We start from the raw sequence: 25138 nt of genomic DNA on the forward strand, positions 1-25138 counted from the left end.
GGAGAAAGGGACATCTGTTGCACCACAGGGTAGAAGGAGGGAGCATAGCACGATACATTATGTTTCTTTGGTAAGGATTTTTTTGTGTTTTATACTTTTGGAATTATGGTTTTTTATGTTGATTTTAAAGTGACATTTTTCATGTTTGAAATGTACTAACTCGTTTTTTCCTCACAGCAGGTCAACTTGTGTGTGGTTGCAACATTACGATCCCATTGAGTACATTTTTGGAGAAAGGGACATCTGTTGCACCACAGGGTAGAAGGAGGGAGCATAGCACGATACATTATGTTTCTTTGGTAAGGATTTTTTTGTGTTTTATACTTTTGGAATTAAGGTTTTTTATGTTGATTTTAAAGTGACATTTTTCATGTTTGAAATGTAATAACTCGTTTTTTCCTCACAGCAGGTCAACTTGTGTGTGGTTGCAACATTACGATCCCATTGAGTACATTTTTGGAGAAAGGGACATCTGTTGCACCACAGGGTAGAAGGAGGGAGCATAGCACGATACATAATGTTTCTTTGGTAAGGATTTTTTTGTGTTTTATACTTTTGGAATTATGGTTTTTTATGTTGATTTTAAAGTGACATTTTTCATGTTTGAAATGTACTAACTCGTTTTTTCCTCACAGCAGGTCAACTTGTGTGTGGTTGCAACATTACGATCCCATTGAGTACATTTTTGGAGAAAGGGACATCTGTTGCACCACAGGGTAGAAGGAGGGAGCATAGCACGATACATTATGTTTCTTTGGTAAGGATTTTTTTGTGTTTTATACTTTTGGAATTATGGTTTTTTATGTTGATTTTCAAGTGACATTTTTCATGTTTGAAATGTACTAACTCGTTTTTTTCCTCACAGCAGGTCAACTTGTGTGTGGTTGCAACATTACGATCCCATTGAGTACATATTTGGAGAAAGGGACATCTGTTGCACCACAGGGTAGAAGGAAGGAGCATCGCACGATACATTATGTTTCTTTGGTAAGGATTTTTTTGTGTTTTATACTTTTGGAATTATGGTTTTTTATGTTGATTTTAAAGTGACATTTGTCATGTTTGAAATGTACTAACTCGTTTTTTCCTCACAGCAGGTCAACTTGTGTGTGGTTGCAACATTACGATCCCATTGAGTACATTTTTGGAGAAAGGGACATCTGTTGCACCACAGGGTAGAAGGAGGGAGCATAGCACGATACATTATGTTTCTTTGGTAAGGATTTTTTTGTGTTTTATACTTTTGGAATTATGGTTTTTTATGTTGATTTTCAAGTGACATTTTTCATGTTTGAAATGTACTAACTCGTTTTTTCCTCACAGCAGGTCAACTTGTGTGTGGTTGCAACATTACGATCCCATTGAGTTCATTTTTGGAGAAAGGGACATCTGTTGCACCACAGGGTAGAAGGAGGGAGCATAGCACGATACATTATGTTTCTTTGGTAAGGATTTTTTTGTGTTTTATACTTTTGGAATTATGGTTTTTTATGTTGATTTTAAAGTGACATTTTTCATGTTTGAAATGTACTAACTCGTTTTTTCCTCACAGCAGGTCAACTTGTGTGTGGTTGCAACATTACGATCCCATTGAGTACATTTTTGGAGAAAGGGACATCTGTTGCACCACAGGGTAGAAGGAGGGAGCATAGCACGATACATTATGTTTCTTTGGTAAGGATTTTTTTGTGTTTTATACTTTTGGAATTATGGTTTTTTATGTTGATTTGAAAGTGACATTTTTCATGTTTGAAATGTACTAACTCGTTTTTTCCTCACAGCAGGTCAACTTGTGTGTGGTTGCAACATTACGATCCCATTGAGTACATATTTGGAGAAAGAGACATCTGTTGCACCACAGGGTAGAAGGAAGGAGCATAGCACGATACATTATGTTTCTTTGGTAAGGATTTTTTTGTGTTTTATACTTTTGGAATTATGGTTTTTTATGTTGATTTTCAAGTGACATTTTTCATGTTTGAAATGTACTAACTCGTTTTTTCCTCACAGCAGGTCAACTTGTGTGTGGTTGCAACATTACGATCCCATTGAGTACATTTTTGGAGAAAGGGACATCTGTTGCACCAAAGGGTAGAAGGAGGGAGCATAGCACGATACATAATGTTTCTTTGGTAAGGATTTTTTTGTGTGTTATACTTTTGGAATTATGGTTTTTTATGTTGATTTTAAAGTGACATTTTTCATGTTTGAAATGTACTAACTCGTTTTTTCCTCACAGCAGGTCAACTTGTGTGTGGTTGCAACATTACGATCCCATTGAGTACGTTTTTGGAGAAAGGGACATCTGTTGCACCACAGGGTAGAAGGAGGGAGCATAGCACGATACATTATGTTTCTTTGGTAAGGATTTTTTTGTGTTTTATACTTTTGGAATTATGGTTTTTTATGTTGATTTTAAAGTGACATTTTTCATGTTTGAAATGTACTAACTCGTTTTTTCCTCACAGCAGGTCAACTCTTGTGTGGTTGCAACATTACGATCCCATTGAGTACATATTTGGAGAAAGGGACATCAGTTGCACCACAGGGTAGAAGGAGGGAGCATAGCACGATACATTATGTTTCTTTGGTAAGGATTTTTTTGTGTTTTATACTTTTGGAATTATGGTTTTTTATGTTGATTTTCAAGTGACATTTTTCATGTTTGAAATGTACTAACTCGTTTTTTCCTCACAGCAGGTCAACTTGTGTGTGGTTGCAACATTACGATCCCATTGAGTACATTTTTGGAGAAAGGGACATCTGTTGCACCACAGGGTAGAAGGAGGGATCATAGCACGATACATTATGTTTCTTTGGTAAGGATTTTTTTGTGTTTTATACTTTTGGAATTATGGTTTTTTATGTTGATTTTCAAGTGACATTTTTCATGTTTGAAATGTACTAACTCGTTTTTTCCTCACAGCAGGTCAACTTGTGTGTGGTTGCAACATTACGATCCCATTGAGTACATTTTTGGAGAAAGGGACATCTGTTGCACCACAGGGTAGAAGGAGGGAGCATAGCACGATACATTATGTTTCTTTGGTAAGGATTTTTTTGTGTTTTATACTTTTGGAATTATGGTTTTTTATGTTGATTTTAAAGTGACATTTTTCATGTTTGAAATGTACTAACTCGTTTTTTCCACACAGCATGTCAACTTGTGTGTGGTTGCAACATTACGATCCCATTGAGTACATTTTTGGAGAAAGGGACATCTGTTGCACCACAGGGTAGAAGGAGGGAGCATAGCACGATACATTATGTTTCTTTGGTAAGGATTTTTTTGTGTTTTATACTTTTGGAATTATGGTTTTTTATGTTGATTTTCAAGTGACATTTTTCATGTTTGAAATGTACTAACTCGTTTTTTCCTCACAGCAGGTCAACTTGTGTGTGGTTGCAACATTACGATCCCATTGAGTACATTTTTGGAGACAGGGACATCTGTTGCACCACAGGGTAGAAGGAAGGAGCATAGCACGATACATTATGTTTCTTTGGTAAGGATTTTCTTGTGTTTTATACTTTTGCAATTATGGTTTTTTATGTTGATTTTAAAGTGACATTTGTCATGTTTGAAATGTACTAACTCGTTTTTTCCTCACAGCAGGTCAACTTGTGTGTGGTTACAACATTACGATCCCATTGAGTACATTTTTGGAGAAAGGGACATCTGTTGCACCAAAGGGTAGGAGGAGGGAGCATAGCACGATACATAATGTTTCTTTGGTAAGGATTTTTTTGTGTGTTATACTTTTGGAATTATGGTTTTTTATGTTGATTTTCAAGTGACATTTTTCATGTTTGAAATGTACTAACTCGTTTTTTCCTCACAGCAGGTCAACTCTTGTGTGGTTGCAACATTACGATCCCATTGAGTACATATTTGGAGAAAGGGACATCTGTTGCACCACAGGGTAGAAGGAGGGAGCATACCACGATACATTATGTTTCTTTGGTAAGGATTTTTTTGTGTTTTATACTTTTGGAATTATGGTTTTTTATGTTGATTTTAAAGTGACATTTTTCATGTTTGAAATGTACTAACTCGTTTTTTCCTCACAGCAGGTCAACTTGTGTGTGGTTGCAACATTACGATCCCATTGAGTACATATTTGGAGAAAGGGACATCTGTTGCACCACAGGGTAGAAGGAGGGAGCATAGCACGATACATTATGTTTCTTTGGTAAGGATTTTTTTGTGTTTTATACTTTTGGAATTATGGTTTTTTATGTTGATTTTCAAGTGACATTTTTCATGTTTGAAATGTACTAACTCGTTTTTTACTCACAGCAGGTCAACTTGTGTGTGGTTGCAACATTACGATCCCATTGAGTACATTTTTGGAGAAAGGGACATCTGTTGCACCACAGGGTAGAAGGAGGGAGCATAGCACGATACATTATGTTTCTTTGGTAAGGATTTTTTTGAATTTTATACTTTTGGAATTGTGGTTTTTTATGTTGATTTTCAAGTGACATTTTTCATGTTTGAAATGTACTAACTCGTTTTTTCCTCACAGCAGGTCAACTTGTGTGTGGTTGCAACATTACGATCCCATTGAGTACATATTTGGAGAAAGGGACATCAGTTGCACCACAGGGTAGAAGGAGGGAGCATAGCACGATACATTATGTTTCTTTGGTAAGGATTTTCTTGTGTTTTATACTTTTGGAATTATGGTTTTTTATGTTGATTTTAAAGTGACATTTTTCATGTTTGAAATGTACTAACTCGTTTTTTCCTCACAGCAGGTCAACTTGTGTGTGGTTGCAACATTACGATCCCATTGAGTACATTTTTGGAGAAAGGGACATCTGTTGCACCACAGGGTAGAAGGAGGGAGCATAGCACAATACATAATGTTTCTTTGGTAAGGATTTTTTTGTGTGTTATACTTTTGGAATTATGGTTTTTTATGTTGATTTTAAAGTGACATTTTTCATGTTTGAAATGTACTAACTCGTTTTTTCCTCACAGCAGGTCAACTTGTGTGTGGTTGCAACATTACGATCCCATTGAGTACATATTTGGAGAAAGGGACATCTGTTGCACCACAGGGTAGAAGGAGGGAGCATAGCACGATACATAATGTTTCTTTGGTAAGGATTTTTTTGTGTTTTATACTTTTGGAATTATGGTTTTTTATGTTGATTTTAAAGTGACATTTTTCATGTTTGAAGTGTACTAACTCGTTTTTTCCTCACAGCAGGTCAACTTGTGTGTGGTTGCAACATTACGATCCCATTGAGTACATTTTTGGAGAAAGGGACATCTGTTGCACCACAGGGTAGAAGGAGGGAGCATAGCACGATACATTATGTTTCTTTGGTAAGGATTTTTTTGTGTTTTATACTTTTGGAATTATGGTTTTTTATGTTGATTTTCAAGTGACATTTTTCATGTTTGAAATGTACTAACTCGTTTTTTCCTCACAGCAGGTCAACTTGTGTGTGGTTGCAACATTACGATCCCATTGAGTACATTTTTGGAGAAAGGGACATCTGTTGCACCACAGGGTAGAAGGAGGGAGCATAGCACGATACATTATGTTTCTTTGGTAAGGATTTTTTTGTGTTTTATACTTTTGGAATTATGAATTTTTATGTTGATTTTAAAGTGACATTTTTCATGTTTGAAATGTACTAACTCGTTTTTTCCTCACAGCAGGTCAACTTGTGTGTGGTTGCAACATTACGATCCCATTGAGTACATATTTGGAGAAAGGGACATCTGTTGCACCACAGGGTAGAAGGAGGGAGCATAGCACGATACATTATGTTTCTTTGGTAAGGATTTTTTTGTGTTTTATACTTTTGGAATTATGGTTTTTTATGTTGATTTTCAAGTGACATTTTTCATGTTTGAAATGTACTAACTCGTTTTTTCCTCACAGCAGGTCAACTTGTGTGTGGTTGCAACATTACGATCCCATTGAGTACATTTTTGGAGAAAGGGACATCTGTTGCACCACAGGGTAGAAGGAGGGAGCATAGCACGATACATCATGTTTCTTTGGTAAGGATTTTTTTGTGTTTTATACTTTTGGAATTATGGTTTTTTATGTTGATTTTAAAGTGACATTTTTCATGTTTGAAATGTACTAACTCGTTTTTTCCTCACAGCAGGTCAACTTGTGTGTGGTTGCAACATTACGATCCCATTGAGTACATATTTGGAGAAAGGGACATCTGTTGCACCACAGGGTAGAAGGAGGGAGCATAGCACGATACATTATGTTTCTTTGGTAAGGATTTTTTTGTGTTTTATACTTTTGGAATTATGGTTTTTTATGTTGATTTTCAAGTGACATTTTTCATGTTTGAAATGTACTAACTCGTTTTTTCCTCACAGCAGGTCAACTTGTGTGTGGTTGCAACATTACGATCCCATTGAGTACATATTTGGAGAAAGGGACATCAGTTGCACCACAGGGTAGAAGGAGGGAGCATAGCACGATACATTATGTTTCTTTGGTAAGGATTTTTTTGTGTTTTATACTTTTGGAATTATGGTTTTTTATGTTGATTTTCAAGTGACATTTTTCATGTTTGAAATGTACAAACTCGTTTTTTCCTCACAGCAGGTCAACTTGTGTGTGGTTGCAACATTACGATCCCATTGAGTACATTTTTGGAGAAAGGGACATCTGTTGCACCACAGGGTAGAAGGAGGGAGCATAGCACAATACATAATGTTTCTTTGGTAAGGATTTTTTTGTGTGTTATACTTTTGGAATTATGGTTTTTTATGTTGATTTACAAGTGACATTTTTCATGTTTGAAATGTACTAACTCGTTTTTTCCTCACAGCAGGTCAACTTGTGTGTGGTTGCAACATTACGATCCCATTGAGTACATATTTGGAGAAAGGGACATCTGTTGCACCACAGGGTAGAAGGAGGGAGCATAGCACGATACATTATGTTTCTTTGGTAAGGATTTTTTTGTGTTTTATACTTTTGGAATTATGGTTTTTTATGTTGATTTTAAAGTGACATTTTTCATGTTTGAAATGTACTAACTCGTTTTTTCCTCACAGCAGGTCAACTTGTGTGTGGTTGCAACATTACGATCCCATTGAGTACATTTTTGGAGAAAGGGACATCTGTTGCACCACAGGGTAGAAGGAGGGAGCATAGCACGATACATTATGTTTCTTTGGTAAGGATTTTTTTGTGTTTTATACTTTTGGAATTATGGTTTTTTATGTTGATTTTCAAGTGACATTTTTCATGTTTGAAATGTACTAACTCGTTTTTTCCTCACAGCAGGTCAACTTGTGTGTGGTTGCAACATTACGATCCCATTGAGTACATTTTTGGAGAAAGGGACATCTGTTGCACCACAGGGTAGAAGGAGGGATCATAGCACGATACATAATGTTTCTTTGGTAAGGATTTTTTTGTGTTTTATACTTTTGGAATTATGGTTCTTTATGTTGATTTTAAAGTGACATTTTTCATGTTTGAAATGTACTAACTCGTTTTTTCCTCACAGCAGGTCAACTTGTGTGTGGTTGCAACATTACGATCCCATTGAGTACATATTTGGAGAAAGGGACATCTGTTGCACCACAGGGTAGAAGGAGGGAGCATGGCACGATACATTATGTTTCTTTGGTAAGGATTTTTTTGTGTTTTATACTTTTGGAATTATGGTTTTTTATGTTGATTTTCAAGTGACATTTTTCATGTTTGAAATGTACTAACTCGTTTTTTCCTCACAGCAGGTCAACTTGTGTGTGGTTGCAACATTACGATCCCATTGAGTACATTTTTGGAGAAAGGGACATCTGTTGCACCACAGGGTAGAAGGAGGGAGCATTGCACGATAAATCATGTTTCTTTGGTAAGGATTTTGTTGTGTTTTATACTTTTGGAATTATGGTTTTTTATGTTGATTTTCAAGTGACATTTTTCATGTTTGAAATGTACTAACTCGTTTTTTCCTCACAGCAGGTCAACTTGTGTGTGGTTGCAACATTACGATCCCATTGAGTACATATTTGGAGAAAGGGACATCTGTTGCACCACAGGTTAGAAGGAGGGAGCATAACACGATACATTATGTTTCTTTGGTAAGGATTTTTTTGTGTTTTATACTTTTGGAATTATGGTTTTTTATGTTGATTTTAAAGTGACATTTTTCATGTTTGAAATGTACTAACTCGTTTTTTCCTCACAGCAGGTCATCTTGTGTGTGGTTGCAACATTACGATCCCATTGAGTACATATTTGGAGAAAGGGACATCTGTTGCACCACAGGGTAGAAGGAGGGAGCATAGCACGATACATTATGTTTCTTTGGTAAGGATTTTTTTGTGTTTTATACTTTTGGAATTATGGTTTTTTATGTTGATTTTAAAGTGACATTTTTCATGTTTGAAATGTACTAACTCGTTTTTTCCTCACAGCAGGTCAACTTGTGTGTGGTTGCAACATTACGATCCCATTGAGTACATATTTGGAGAAAGGGACATCTGTTGCACCACAGGGTAGAAGGAGGGAGCATAGCACGATACATAATGTTTCTTTGGTAGGGATTTTTTTGTGTGTTATACTTTTGGAATTATGGTTTTTTATGTTGACTTTAAAGTGACATTTTTCATGTTTGAAATGTACTAACTCGTTTTTTCCTCACAGCAGGTCAACTTGTGTGTGGTTGCAACATTACGATCACATTGAGTACATTTTTGGAGAAAGGGACATCTGTTGCACCACAGGGTAGAAGGAGGGAGCATAGCACGATACATAATGTTTCTTTGGTAAGGATTTTTTTGTGTGTTATACTTTAGGAATTATGGTTTTTTATGTTGATTTTAAAGTGACATTTTTCATGTTTGAAATGTACTAACTCGTTTTTTCCTCACAGCAGGTCAACTTGTGTGTGGTTGCAACATTACGATCCCATTGAGTACATTTTTGGAGAAAGGGACATCTGTTGCACCACAGGGTAGAAGGAAGGAGCATAGCACGATACATTATGTTTCTTTGGTAAGGATTTTCTTGTGTTTTATACTTTTGCAATTATGGTTTTTTATGTTGATTTTAAAGTGACATTTGTCATGTTTGAAATGTACTAACTCGTTTTTTCCTCACAGCAGGTCAACTTGTGTGTGGTTGCAACATTACGATCCCATTGAGTACATTTTTGGAGAAAGGGATATCTGTTGCACCAAAGGGTAGGAGGAGGGAGCATAGCACGATACATAATGTTTCTTTGGTAAGGATTTTTTTGTGTGTTATACTGTTGGAATTATGGTTTTTTATGTTGATTTTCAAGTGACATTTTTCATGTTTGAAATGTACTAACTCGTTTTTTCCTCACAGCAGGTCAACTCTTGTGTGGTTGCAACATTACGATCCCATTGAGTACATATTTGGAGAAAGGGACATCTGTTGCACCACAGGGTAGAAGGAGGGAGCATAGCACGATACATTATGTTTCTTTGGTAAGGATTTTTTTGTGTTTTATACTTTTGGAATTATGGTTTTTTATGTTGATTTTAAAGTGACATTTTTCATGTTTGAAATGTACTAACTCGTTTTTTCCTCACAGCAGGTCAACTTGTGTGTGGTTGCAACATTACGATCCCATTGAGTACATATTTGGAGAAAGGGACATCTGTTGCACCACAGGGTAGAAGGAGGGAGCATAGCACGATACATTATGTTTCTTTGGTAAGGATTTTTTTGTGTTTTATACTTTTGGAATTATGGTTTTTTATGTTGATTTTCAAGTGACATTTTTCATGTTTGAAATGTACTAACTCGTTTTTTCCTCACAGCAGGTCAACTTGTGTGTGGTTGCAACATTACGATCCCATTGAGTACATTTTTGGAGAAAGGGACATCTGTTGCACCACAGGGTAGAAGGAGGGAGCATAGCACGATACATTATGTTTCTTTGGTAAGGATTTTTTTGAATTTTATACTTTTGGAATTGTGGTTTTTTATGTTGATTTTCAAGTGACATTTTTCATGTTTGAAATGTACTAACTCGTTTTTTCCTCACAGCAGGTCAACTTGTGTGTGGTTGCAACATTACGATCCCATTGAGTACTTATTTGGAGAAAGGGACATCAGTTGCACCACAGGGTAGAAGGAGGGAGCATAGCACGATACATTATGTTTCTTTGGTAAGGATTTTTTTGTGTTTTATACTTTTGGAATTATGGTTTTTTATGTTGATTTTAAAGTGACATTTTTCATGTTTGAAATGTACTAACTCGTTTTTTCCTCACAGCAGGTCAACTTGTGTGTGGTTGCAACATTACGATCCCATTGAGTACATATTTGGAGAAAGGGACATCTGTTGCACCACAGGGTAGAAGGAGGGAGCATAGCACGATACATAATGTTTCTTTGGTAAGGATTTTTTTGTGTTTTATACTTTTGGAATTATGGTTTTTTATGTTGATTTTAAAGTGACATTTTTCATGTTTGAAATGTACTAACTCGTTTTTTCCTCACAGCAGGTCAACTTGTGTGTGGTTGCAACATTACGATCCCATTGAGTACATTTTTGGAGAAAGGGACATCTGTTGCACCACAGGGTAGAAGGAGGGAGCATAGCACGATACATTATGTTTCTTTGGTAAGGATTTTTTTGTGTTTTATACTTTTGGAATTATGGTTTTTTATGTTGATTTTCAAGTGACATTTTTCATGTTTGAAATGTACTAACTCGTTTTTTCCTCACAGCAGGTCAACTTGTGTGTGGTTGCAACATTACGATCCCATTGAGTACATTTTTGGAGAAAGGGACATCTGTTGCACCACAGGGTAGAAGGAGGGAGCATAGCACGATACATTATGTTTCTTTGGTAAGGATTTTTTTGTGTTTTATACTTTTGGAATTATGGTTTTTTATGTTGATTTTAAAGTGACATTTTTCATGTTTGAAATGTACTAACTCGTTTTTTCCTCACAGCAGGTCAACTTGTGTGTGGTTGCAACATTACGATCCCATTGAGTACATATTTGGAGAAAGGGACATCTGTTGCACCACAGGGTAGAAGGAGGGAGCATAGCACGATACATTATGTTTCTTTGGTAAGGATTTTTTTGTGTTTTATACTTTTGGAATTATGGTTTTTTATGTTGATTTTCAAGTGACATTTTTCATGTTTGAAATGTACTAACTCGTTTTTTCCTCACAGCAGGTCAACTTGTGTGTGGTTGCAACATTACGATCCCATTGAGTACATTTTTGGAGAAAGGGACATCTGTTGCACCACAGGGTAGAAGGAGGGAGCATAGCACGATACATCATGTTTCTTTGGTAAGGATTTTTTTGTGTTTTATACTTTTGGAATTATGGTTTTTTATGTTGATTTTCAAGTGACATTTTTCATGTTTGAAATGTACTAACTCGTTTTTTCCTCACAGCAGGTCAACTTGTGTGTGGTTGCAACATTACGATCCCATTGAGTACATATTTGGAGAAAGGGACATCTGTTGCACCACAGGGTAGAAGGAGGGAACATAGCACGATACATTATGTTTCTTTGGTAAGGATTTTTTTGTGTTTTATACTTCTGGAATTATGGTTTTTTATGTTGATTTTCAAGTGACATTTTTCATGTTTGAAATGTACTAACTCGTTTTTTCCTCACAGCAGGTCAACTTGTGTGTGGTTGCAACATTACGATCCCATTGAGTACATTTTTGGAGAAAGGGACATCTGTTGCACCACAGGGTAGAAGGAGGGAGCATAGCACGATACATTATGTTTCTTTGGTAAGGATTTTTTTGTGTTTTATACTTTTGGAATTATGAATTTTTATGTTGATTTTAAAGTGACATTTTTCATGTTTGAAATGTACTAACTTGTTTTTTCCTCACAGCAGGTCAACTTGTGTGTGGTTGCAACATTACGATCCCATTGAGTACATATTTGGAGAAAGGGACATCTGTTGCACCACAGGGTAGAAGGAGGGAGCATAGCACGATACATTATGTTTCTTTGGTAAGGATTTTTTTGTGTGTTATACTTTTGGAATTATGGTTTTTTATGTTGATTTTCAAGTGACATTTTTCATGTTTGAAATGTACTAACTCGTTTTTTCCTCACAGCAGGTCAACTTGTGTGTGGTTGCAACATTACGATCCCATTGAGTACATATTTGGAGAAAGGGACATCTGTTGCACCACAGGGTAGAAGGAGGGAGCATAGCACGATACATTATGTTTCTTTGGTAAGGATTTTTTTGTGTTTTATACTTTTGGAATTATGGTTTTTTATGTTGATTTTCAAGTGACATTTTTCATGTTTGAAATGTACTAACTCGTTTTTTCCTCACAGCAGGTCAACTTGTGTGTGGTTGCAACATTACGATCCCATTGAGTACATTTTTGGAGAAAGGGACATCTGTTGCACCACAGGGTAGAAGGAGGGAGCATAGCACGATACATTATGTTTCTTTGGTAAGGATTTTTTTGTGTTTTATACTTTTGGAATTATGGTTTTTTATGTTGATTTTCAAGTGATATTTTTCATGTTTGAAATGTACTAACTCGTTTTTTCCTCACAGCAGGTCAACTTGTGTGTGGTTGCAACATTACGATCCCATTGAGTACATATTTGGAGAAAGGGACATCAGTTGCACCACAGGGTAGAAGGAGGGAGCATAGCACGATACATTATGTTTCTTTGGTAAGGATTTTTTTGTGTTTTATACTTTTGGAATTATGGTTTTTTATGTTGATTTTCAAGTGACATTTTTCATGTTTGAAATGTACTAACTCGTTTTTTCCTCACAGCAGGTCAACTTGTGTGTGGTTGCAACATTACGATCCCATTGAGTACATTTTTGGAGAAAGGGACATCTGTTGCACCACAGGGTAGAAGGAGGGAGCATAGCACAATACATAATGTTTCTTTGGTAAGGATTTTTTTGTGTGTTATACTTTTGGAATTATGGTTTTTTATGTTGATTTACAAGTGACATTTTTCATGTTTGAAATGTACTAACTCGTTTTTTCCTCACAGCAGGTCAACTTGTGTGTGGTTGCAACATTACGATCCCATTGAGTACATATTTGGAGAAAGGGACATCTGTTGCACCACAGGGTAGAAGGAGGGAGCATAGCACGATACATTATGTTTCTTTGGTAAGGATTTTTTTGTGTTTTATACTTTTGGAATTATGGTTTTTTATGTTGATTTTAAAGTGACATTTTTCATGTTTGAAATGTACTAACTCGTTTTTTCCTCACAGCAGGTCAACTTGTGTGTGGTTGCAACATTACGATCCCATTGAGTACATTTTTGGAGAAAGGGACATCTGTTGCACCACAGGGTAGAAGGAGGGAGCATAGCACGATACATTATGTTTCTTTGGTAAGGATTTTTTTGTGTTTTATACTTTTGGAATTATGGTTTTTTATGTTGATTTTCAAGTGACATTTTTCATGTTTGAAATGTACTAACTCGTTTTTTCCTCACAGCAGGTCAACTTGTGTGTGGTTGCAACATTACGATCCCATTGAGTACATTTTTGGAGAAAGGGACATCTGTTGCACCACAGGGTAGAAGGAGGGATCATAGCACGATACATTATGTTTCTTTGGTAAGGATTTTTTTGTGTTTTATACTTTTGGAATTATGGTTCTTTATGTTGATTTTAAAGTGACATTTTTCATGTTTGAAATGTACTAACTCGTTTTTTCCTCACAGCAGGTCAACTTGTGTGTGGTTGCAACATTACGATCCCATTGAGTACATATTTGGAGAAAGGGACATCTGTTGCACCACAGGGTAGAAGGAGGGAGCATAGCACGATACATTATGTTTCTTTGGTAAGGATTTTTTTGTGTTTTATACTTTTGGAATTATGGTTTTTTATGTTGATTTTCAAGTGACATTTTTCATGTTTGAAATGTACTAACTCGTTTTTTCCTCACAGCAGGTCAACTTGTGTGTGGTTGCAACATTACGATCCCATTGAGTACATTTTTGGAGAAAGGGACATCTGTTGCACCACAGGGTAGAAGGAGGGAGCATAGCACGATACATTATGTTTCTTTGGTAAGGATTTTTTTGTGTTTTATACTTTTGGAATTATGGTTTTTTATGTTGATTTTAAAGTGACATTTTTCATGTTTGAAATGTACTAACTCGTTTTTTCCTCACAGCAGGTCATCTTGTGTGTGGTTGCAACATTACGATCCCATTGAGTACATATTTGGAGAAAGGGACATCTGTTGCACCACAGGGTAGAAGGAGGGAGCATAGCACGATACATTATGTTTCTTTGGTAAGGATTTTTTTGTGTTTTATACTTTTGGAATTATGGTTTTTTATGTTGATTTTCAAGTGACATTTTTCATGTTTGAAATGTACTAACTCGTTTTTTCCTCACAGCAGGTCAACTTGTGTGTGGTTGCAACATTACGATCCCATTGAGTACATTTTTGGAGAAAGGGACATCTGTTGCACCACAGGGTAGAAGGAGGGAGCATAGCACGATACATTATGTTTCTTTGGTAAGGATTTTTTTGTGTTTTATACTTTTGGAATTATGGTTTTTTATGTTGATTTTAAAGTGACATTTTTCATGTTTGAAATGTACTAACTCGTTTTTTCCTCACAGCAGGTCATCTTGTGTGTGGTTGCAACATTACGATCCCATTGAGTACATATTTGGAGAAAGGGACATCTGTTGCACCACAGGGTAGAAGGAGGGAGCATAGCACGATACATTATGTTTCTTTGGTAAGGATTTTTTTGTGTTTTATACTTTTGGAATTATGGTTTTTTATGTTGATTTTCAAGTGACATTTTTCATGTTTGAAATGTACTAACTCGTTTTTTCCTCACAGCAGGTCAACTTGTGTGTGGTTGCAACATTACGATCCCATTGAGTACATATTTGGAGAAAGGGACATCTGTTGCACCACAGGGTAGAAGGAGGGAGCATAGCACGATACATAATGTTTCTTTGGTAGGGATTTTTTTGTGTGTTATACTTTTGGAATTATGGTTTTTTATGTTGACTTTCAAGTGACATTTTTCATGTTTGAAATGTACTAACTCGTTTTTTCCTCACAGCAGGTCAACTTGTGTGTGGTTGCAACATTACGATCACATTGAGTACATTTTTGGAGAAAGGGACATCTGTTGCACTACAGGGTAGAAGGAGGGAGCATAGCACGATACATAATGTTTCTTTGGTAAGGATTTTTTTGTGTGTTATACTTTAGGAATTATGGTTTTTTATGTTGATTTTAAAGTGACATTTTTCATGTTTGAAATGTACTAACTCGTTTTTTCCTCACAGCAGGTCAACTTGTGTGTGGTTGCAACATTACGATCCCATTGAGTACATTTTTGGAGAAAGGGACATCTGTTGCACCACAGGGTAGAAGGAGGGAGCATAGCACAATACATAATGTTTCTTTGGTAAGGATTTTTTTGTGTGTTATACTTTTGGAATTATGGTTTTTTATGTTGATTTTAAAGTGACATTTTTCATGTTTGAAATGTACTAACTCGTTTTTTCCTCACAGCAGGTCAACTTGTGTGTGGTTGCAACATTACGATCCCATTGAGTACATATTTGGAGAAAGGGACATCTGTTGCACCACAGGGTAGAAGGAGGGAGCATAGCACGATACATTATGTTTCTTTGGTAAGGATTTTTTTGTGTTTTATACTTTTGGAATTATGGTTTTTTATGTTGATTTTCAAGTGACATTTTTCATGTTTGAAATGTACTAACTCGTTTCTTCCTCACAGCAGGTCAACTTGTGTGTGGTTGCAACATTACGATCCCATTGAGTACATTTTTGGAGAAATGGACATCTGTTGCACCACAGGGTAGAAGGAGGAAGCATAGCACGATACATTATGTTTCTTTGGTAAGGATTTTTTTGTGTTTTATACTTTTGGAATTATGGTTTTTTATGTTGATTTTCAAGTGACATTTTTCATGTTTGAAATGTACTAACTCGTTGTTTCCTCACAGCAGATCAACTTGTGTGTGGTTGCAACATTACGATCCCATTGAGTACATTTTTGGAGAAAGGGACATCTGTTGCACCACAGGGTAGAAGGAGGGAGCATAGCACGATACATTATGTTTCTTTGGTAAGGATTTTTTTGTGTTTTATACTTTTGGAATTATGGTTTTTTATGTTGATTTTCAAGTGACATTTTTCATGTTTGAAATGTACTAACTCGTTTTTTCCTCACAGCAGGTCAACTTGTGTGTGGTTGCAACATTACGATCCCATTGAGTACATTTTTGGAGAAAGGGACATCTGTTGCACCACAGGGTAGAAGGAGGGAGCATAGCACGATACATAATGTTTCTTTGGTAAGGATTTTTTTGTGTGTTATACTTTTGGAATTATGGTTTTTTATGTTGATTTTCAAGTGACATTTTTCATGTTTGAAATGTACTAACTCGTTTTTTCCTCACAGCAGGTCAACTTGTGTGTGGTTGCAACATTACGATCCCATTGAGTACATATTTGGAGAAAGGGACATCTGTTGCACCACAGGGTAGAAGGAGGGAGCATAGCACGATACATTATGTTTCTTTGGTAAGGATTTTTTTGTGTTTTATACTTTTGGAATTATGGTTTTTTATGTTGATTTTCAAGTGACATTTTTCATGTTTGAAATGTACTAACTCGTTTTCTCCTCACAGCAGGTCAACTTCTGTGTGGTTGCAACATTACGCTCCCATTGAGTTCATTTTTGGAGAAAGGGACATCTGTTGCACCACAGGGTGGGAGGAGGATGCATAGCACGATACATTATCTTTCTTTGGTAAGGATTTTTGTGTGTTTTATACTTTTGGAATTATGGTTTTTCATGTTGATTTTAAAATGACCTTTTTCATGTTTGAAATGTACTAACTCGTTTTTTCCTCACAACAGGTCAACTGGTGTGTGGTTGCAAAATTACCGTCCCATTTAGTACATATTTGGAGAAAGGAACATCAGTTGCACCACAGGGTGGGAGGAGGGAACATAGCACGCAGGATACATTATCTTTCTTTGGTAAGGATTTTTTTGTGTTTTATACTTTTGGAATTATGGTTTTTCATGTTGATTTTAAAATGACCTTTTTCATGTTTGAAATGTACTAACTTTTTTTTCCTCACAACAGGTCAACTTGTGTGTGGTTGCAACATTACGATCCCATTGAGTACATATTTGGAGAAAGGGACGTTTGTTGCACCACTTGGTGGGAGGAGGGAGCATAGCACGCAGGATACATTATCTTTCTTTGGTAAGGATTTTTTTTGTGTTTTATACCTTTGGAATTATGGTTTTTCGTGTTGATTTTAAAACTACCTTTTTCATGTTTGAAATGTACTGACTCGTTTTTTCCTCACAGCAGGTCAACTTGTGTGAGGTTGCAACATTACGATCCCATAGAGTACAGTTTTGGAGAAAGGGACATCAGTTGCACCACAGGGTGGGATGAGGGAGCATAGCACGCAGGATACATTATCTTTCTTTGGTAAGGATTTTTTTGTGTTTTATACTTTTGTAATTATGGTGTTTCATGTTGATTTTAAAATGACCTTTCTCATGTTTGAAATGTACTAACTCGTTTCTTTCTCACAGCAGTTCAGCAGGTCGCCTGGGTACTCACCACCGATACCGCCGACACTCACACTCACTCACACCATGGCGCTGCCCTTACTGCTTTCACCCTAACTTCACAAATTTGCTATTCAAGAGCCTTCCTTCAGGTCCTTCAGGCCACTTTGTAACTTCTGCACATATTGATACCACTATGTTATGGATGTTAATTTCTGTGATCCTTCATAATGATCATATATTTTTTAAAATGAAATAATCAATTAGTATCAGCTCATTCATTTTCATCCAGAGAGCCTTCTTCGGAAGGAGAAAGGATGTGCAGCAAGGAGACCACCAAGGGGTATCATTGCCGATAAAATTTTATTAAATAATTTTTTCCATTCATAATGTACGGCCATAGCTGGCTTAGGCATACTGTGGTGGAAGGTGCTGACCGCAAGACCGTGGTCAGCACATTCCTGCCACGTGTTCCTCGGTCAGGCTCTAGTCCCACAGATTCGTTGCGCTGACAAGGGTACGCTACTAGGAAGGTGTCTTGGCGGAATCAACCCTCCAATGAAAGACTAGTCACCTGATCACGTGGGGACATTGCCGGGAGCGGCGAGGGTGGCTTCGAAACCACTCCGCGCTCTCTTAGCTTCAGACCTCAGCCCCGAGTAGTCGCTCCTCTAGCCTCTGCCTCTCTCCTCAAACCTCCTGATGAACAGACGGCAACCCCTCTTGGGGCTTCTCAGCCCTACGTGGGCACCCATGTCCCGTCTTTAAATGAATAAATAGTGTCCATTCCAGCTTAATTATTGCAACACCAACAATTTCCTGCTCCTGACATCTATCCTGATGAACAGAAGTAAATTTGTGTAGATGGGTCATGACTTTTCTTGGGTATCTCTGTTGGTACAGCACATGCCCACAAAAGGCAAAGGTCCAGGTTTTATGTCCTCATGTACCACCACATAGTTTTAACCTGCCAGCAAGTTTAATATTGGATCACACTCGACTGAAGACTGAAATATTTATTATGGGGACATTAAACACTGCTTCAGTAGCCACAGGTATTTAACAATAAGAACAAACCCACAAAAAATTTCAGTCTGATCAATAATTTTTGTAAAAACCATTACATATCTCTGAATATCTATCATAAAACTGTTTAAGATCAACAAATTAGGATTGTGTCATTACCTAGCCAGTGAACGATCACGTTTCCTTGGAGAGGTGAGGCTCCTACCAATTTCTGTAAGACAAAGACACATTTTATGTAATGCTCCATTTTACTAGTATACCATTACTTAGTTGTAAGTTTATTTGTTATAAAAATAAAGCCTAAATTATTTCAGAGGTACAATCAACAATTCTGAAAAATTTAAGTAGTGCATCTGTAATACTGTTGATGTATTTAACTGAAATGTAATTCAAATGGAATTGAAATTCTTATCTTGTAAGTACACTGGAGATAAAGAACATTTTGAGTTATGCCTTATGTTAATATTGACTGTTTTAATTTTATTTAGTCCCATGTCTCAGTAGTTACTAGGAAAATCAGTTCAGGCATGAGGTGAAGGAGCAGTAGCAGCGGTGAAAGAGCATAGCAGCGGTGAAAGGGGGAGGGGGTCAAGAACCTGTAACTGTTAGTCACAACAGCCATGCTTGCAGAATTTTGAACCGTCATCTCTCTTCAGTAGCGCAAGAAGGAGATGATGAGCATGAGATTCAAATGTTTTTCATTTTAGCAGCTCACAGGCTCATAACAAGCTTAAAAAAACATTGAGTAGTCTAATATGCCTCACTAACAAACTTATTTGTGGGTAAACTGTTGGTGGTATAGCTGTGTAAAAGTGCTCTGTAGGAATTCTACGCCCAGAAGAACAAGATATGACATGATACTAAAGGGTGAGCCAATAATTATAATATATAACTAGAACCCAATTTGCCAAACATCAACAGATACAGAAGGCAGAGGGTAGAGGGTAGAGACTTATGCAACAATACCATGCACTGAAGAGAATTTTTTCCAACAGTGGTTCTTAGATGCTGTACACACTCAAATCACCCACTAGATGCAACAGGCACTCATAGTAATCTAAAGTTTACCGAACCCAGTCGAAAGACACAATCTGACATTGGGTCTGTCTGGTGAATTTGGAAAAAAAAACCTTTTTATTGTGTGCAAACATTAGCAGATAGGATGGGCCTGCCTTCATAATATATATAATCTGGTCAAGAACTTCCTTTCCCAAATAATTTGGTTTGATGAGTAGTTCATTCCTCAGGTGTCTTCCATACAAAATGACCATTTATATACTTCATTTGATTCCCTCATGGTGTATAGTACAAAATGTATTTCAGTGTAGAGGTTAAGTAGGTACAGAAGTGTACATACATAATCAAGCTGGGATTGCAGTCCTGGTTATGGAGTATCAAGACAGGAATTATGGTCATTCCCCACAAGCTACATTAATGCACTTTAAAATATGTGTAAGTGACAAATAATTATTCAGGTCTTAAGCCTATTATCAGAAGTATGTCCCAGTAATATCATGATTTCTAAAAGTTTTGAACAGGCAACTACAAGTCAGAAACAGCGGACAAATTTTTAGACACAAAAAAATAGGAACAGAATTGCTCCATTTGCAAAGCAAAGGTACATAAAGGTAATGGGATAGGTTAACTCCTAAAAAAAAAACAAGGATCTGCGAAATTAATGTGGATGTTCTATAGTTAGATGCTAAGCTAATTAAAGAATGTTATGATGAAAAGACGTGGATATTTTTATCAAAAAGGGGCATATAATTTGAAATAATCTCCACACAGTGTAGCTTTAGAATACAATACCATTTCAAGGAATGCATCGAGGGTACTGAAACCAATCTCGTTTAATGAGCCCATCTCAAAGGCCTTCGCCACAGCAGTGGACTCTCACAGAATGGTTTACACAGTTATAGATTGTAGGACAAAGACAACAAGCAAGAAGAAGAAGAAGAAGAAGAAGAAGAAGAAAAAGAAATCACTTTAGGTTTGCAAATGAATTTTAATTGTCATAGGGGGGCAAAGGATTTGGAAGATCAGTTGAACAGAGTGGATAGTGTCTTTTAGACAGATTACCAAGTGTGAAAAGTGTAACAGGATGTCGTTTTATTGAAGATGGCGATTCTGAGAGAATTAGATTACATAAGCAATACTTCCTACCCCCATGAACCATGGACCTTGCCATTGGTGGGAGGCTTGCGTGCCTCAGCGATACAGATGGCGGTACTGTAGGTGCAACCACAATGGAGGGGTATCTGTTGAGAGGCCAGACAATCATGTGGTTCCTGAAGAGGGGCAGCAGCCTTTTCAGTAGTTGCAGGGGCAACAGTCTGGATGATTGACTGATCTGGTCTTGTAATACTAACCAAACTGGCCTTGCTGTGCTGGTACTGCAAACGGCTGAAAGCAAGGGGAGACTACAGCCGTAATTTTTCCCGAGGGCATGCAGCTTTACTGTATGGTTAAATGATGATGGCGTCCTCTTGGGTAAAATGTGCCAGAGGTAAAATAGTCACCCCATTCGGATCTCCGGGCGGGGACTACTCAAGAGGACGTCATTATCAGGAGAAAGAAAACTGGTGTTCTATGGATTGGAGATGGAACGTCAGATCCCTTAATTGGGCAGGTAGGTTAGAAAATTTAAAAAGGGAAATGGATAGGTTAAAGTTAGATATAGTGGGAATTAGTGAAGCTCGGTGGCAGGAGGAACAAGACTTCTGGTCAGGTGAATACAGGGTTATAAATACAAAATCAAATAGGGTAATGCAGGAATAGGTTTAATAATGAATAAAAAAAATAGGAGTGCAGGTAAGCTACTACCAACAGCATAGTGAATGCATTATTGTGGCCAAGATAGACATGAAGCCCACGCCTACTACAGTAGTACAAGTTTACATGCCAACTAGCTCTGCAGATGATGAAGAAATTGATGAAATGTATGATGAGATAAAAGAAATTATTCAGGTAGTGATGGAGACGAAAATTTAATAGTCATGGGTGACTGGAATTTGAGTGTAGGAAAAGGGAGAGTAGAAAACATAGTGGGTGAATATGGATTGGGGGAGAGAAATGAAAGAGGAAGCCGTCTGGTAGAATTTTGCACAGAGCATAACTTAATTATAGCTAACACTTGATTCAAGAATCATAAAAGAATGTTGTATACATGGAAGAATAGTGGAGATACTAGAAGGTATCAGATAGATTATATAATGGTAAGACAGAGATTTAGGAACCAGGTTTTAAATTGTAAGACATTTCCAGGGGCAGAAGTGGACTCTGACCACGATCTATTGGTTATGACCTGTAGATTAAAACTGAAGAAACTGCAAAAAGGTGGGAATTTAAGGAGATGGGACCTGGATAAACTGACTAAACCAGAGGTTGTACAGAGTTTCAGGGAGAGCATAAGGGAACAATTGACAGGAATGGGGGAAAAAAATACAGTAGAAGAAGAATGTGTTGCTCTGAGGGATGAAGTAGTGAAGGCAGCAGAGGATCAAGTAGGTAAAAAGACGAGGGCTAATAGAAATCCTTGGGTAACGGAAGAAATATTGAATTTAATTGAAGAAAGGAGAAAATATAAAAATGCAGTAAATGAAGCAGGCAAAAAGGAATACAAACATCTCAAAAATGAGATTGACAGGAAGTGCAAAATGGCTAAGCAGGGATGGCTAGAGGACAAATGTAAGGATGTAGAGGCTTGTCCCACTAGGGGTAAGATAGATACTGCCTACAGGAAACTTAAAGAGACCTTTGGAGAGAAGAGAACCACTTGTATGAATATCAAGAGCTCAGATGGAAACCCAGTTCTAAGCAAAGAAGGGAAAGCAGAAAGGTGGAAGGAGTATATAAAGGCTCTATACAAGGGCGATGTACTTGAGGACAATATTATGGAAATGGAAGAGGATGTAGATGAGGATTAAATGGGAGATACGATACTGCGTGAAGAGTTTGACAGAGCACTGAAAGACCTGAGTCAAAACAAGGCCCCGGGAGTAGACAACATTCCATTGGAACTACTGACAGCCTTGGGAGAGCCAGTCCTGACAAAACTACCATCTAGTGAGCAAAATGTATGAGACAGGCGAAATACCCTCAGACTTCAAGAATAATACAATAATTCCAATCCCAAAGAATGCAAGTGTTGACAGGTGTGAAAATTACCGAACTATCAGATAATAAGTCACAGCTGCAAAATACTAACGCATATTCTTTACAGACAAATGGAAAAACTTGGAGAAGCTGAGCTCAGCAAAGATCAGTTTGGATTCTGCAGAAATGTTGGAACACGTGAGGCAATACTGACCCTACAACTTATCTTAGAAAATAGATAAAGGAAAGGCAAACCTACATTTCCAGCATTTGTAGACTTAGAGAAAGCTTTTGACGATGTTGACTGAAATATTCTCTTTCAAATTCTGAAGGTTGCAGGGGTAAAATACAGGGAGCGAAAGGCTATTTACAATTTGTACAGAAACCAGATGGCAGTTAGAAGGGTCGAGGGGTATGAAATTGAAGTAATGGTTGGGAAGGGAGTGAGACAGGGTTGTAGCCTCTCCCCGCGTTATTCAATCTGTATATTGAGCAAGCAATAAAGGAAATAAAAGAAAAGTTCAGAGTAGGTATTATAATCCTTGGAGAAGAAGTAGAAACTTTGAGGTTCGCCTATGACATTGTAATTCTGTCAGAGACAGCAAAGGACGTGGAAGAGCAGCTGAATGGAATGGACAGTATCTTGAAAGGAGGATATAAGATGAACATCAACAAAAGCAAAACGAGGATAATGGATTGTAGTCGAATTAAGTCGTGTGATGCTGAGGGAATTAGATTAGGAAATGAAATGCTTAAAGTAGTAAAGGAGTTTTGCTATTTGGGAAGCAAAATAACTGATGATGGTTGAAGTAGAGAGAATATAAAATGTAGACTGGCAATGGCAAGGAAAGCGTTTCTGAAGAACAGATGTTTGTTAACATCGAGTATAGATTTAAGTGTCAGGAAGTCGTTTCTGAAAGTATTTGTATGGAGTGTAGCCATGTATGGAAGTGAAACAAGGATGATAAATAGTTTGGACAAGAAGAGAATAGAAGCTTTCAAAATGTGGTGCTACAGAGGAATGCTGAAGATTAGATGGGTAGATCACATAACTAATGAGGAGGTATTGAATAGAATTGGGAAGAGGAGGAGTCTGTGCACAACTTGACAAGAAGAAGGGACCGGTTGGTACGGCATGTTCTGAGGCATCAAGGGATCACAAATTTAGCATTGGAGGGCAGCGTGGAGGGGAAAATTCGTAGAGGGAGACCAAGAGATGAACACACTAAGCAGATTCAGAAGGATGTAGATTGGAGTAAGTACTGGGAGATGAAGAAGCTTGCACAGGATAGAGTAGCATGGAGAGCTGCATCAAACCAGTCTCAGGACTGAAGACAACAACAACAACCATGAGTTAATTGTACAATAGGATGGCACAAGAATAACATGCGGTATTTTCCCCTTGATTGTCTTTTAGACAACTGATTAAGGTGTATTTTATCTAAAGGTTTACAGAACAAGACTTATCTTATAAAATTTATTGCACATGATTCATGAGAGTTCACAGAGAATGGTGACATTCAATGGTCTTCCAAGTCATTTCGTGTAGCCCACCATGAACTCGTCTCCTTCTCCAACAACTTCATCACAGAGTGTAACACACCCAATTATTTTCTGGATATATTCCAATATTTGCCCTCTCCTTGAAGTTTTTACCCTCTATAGATCCCTCTAGTATGATGGAAGTTACTCATTGCTCTCTGAACACATGGCCTATCATTTTGTTCCTTCTTGTCTATTTTCCTATGGTGAAACTCCTTATTCCTTATGACATCAGTCCACTGAATTTTCAATAGTCTTCTGTAGAATCACATCTCAAACACTTTGATTCTTTTCATTTCTGGTTTTCCGACAGTATGTATTTGACTTCTATACAATTCTTTGTTCCAAATGTACAGTTCCCTGCCCCCTTCCAACACTGCAACCCCCTCCTCTTGTGATTTTAGGACTTACAAAAGAATTTTACATGTGCCACCGGCATTATTTGATTGCAGGTCTCCCAATAATTTGTTTAACCGTTCACAGTGCTTCGTGATATTTTGTTGAAGATGTAATCTTCAGGTCTGTGCCTGCTATCTTGACATTAAATTGATCTCCTGTAGTTTCATCTTTAGCTAGACAGTTGACAAGTTCATTTCCTGGAATACTTATGGGTCTTGGTGGCCAGATAAAGATCACAGTCTTTCCAGAGCTGCAGAGATCGGCAAGTAGTGCCTGGATTTGGTGACCAAAGGATTCTTGGGATAGCACAGGGTTATTACCTTTAAGCAACTGATGGAATCAATACAGATGAGAAAGTTTGTTGTGGCTTGGGATTTGATGTACTGCAAAGCCTGAGAAATAGCAACCACCTCTTCAGTGAATACACTGCAGGCACTTGGTAGTGAGTGCTTCTCATGATGATGATTATGATGATGATTACTGGTTTGTGGGGTGCTTAAAAGCAC

Source organism: Schistocerca serialis, chromosome 7 (assembly GCF_023864345.2).
Source record: "Schistocerca serialis cubense isolate TAMUIC-IGC-003099 chromosome 7, iqSchSeri2.2, whole genome shotgun sequence".
In the NCBI taxonomy this organism is placed as follows: Eukaryota; Metazoa; Arthropoda; class Insecta; order Orthoptera; family Acrididae; genus Schistocerca; species Schistocerca serialis.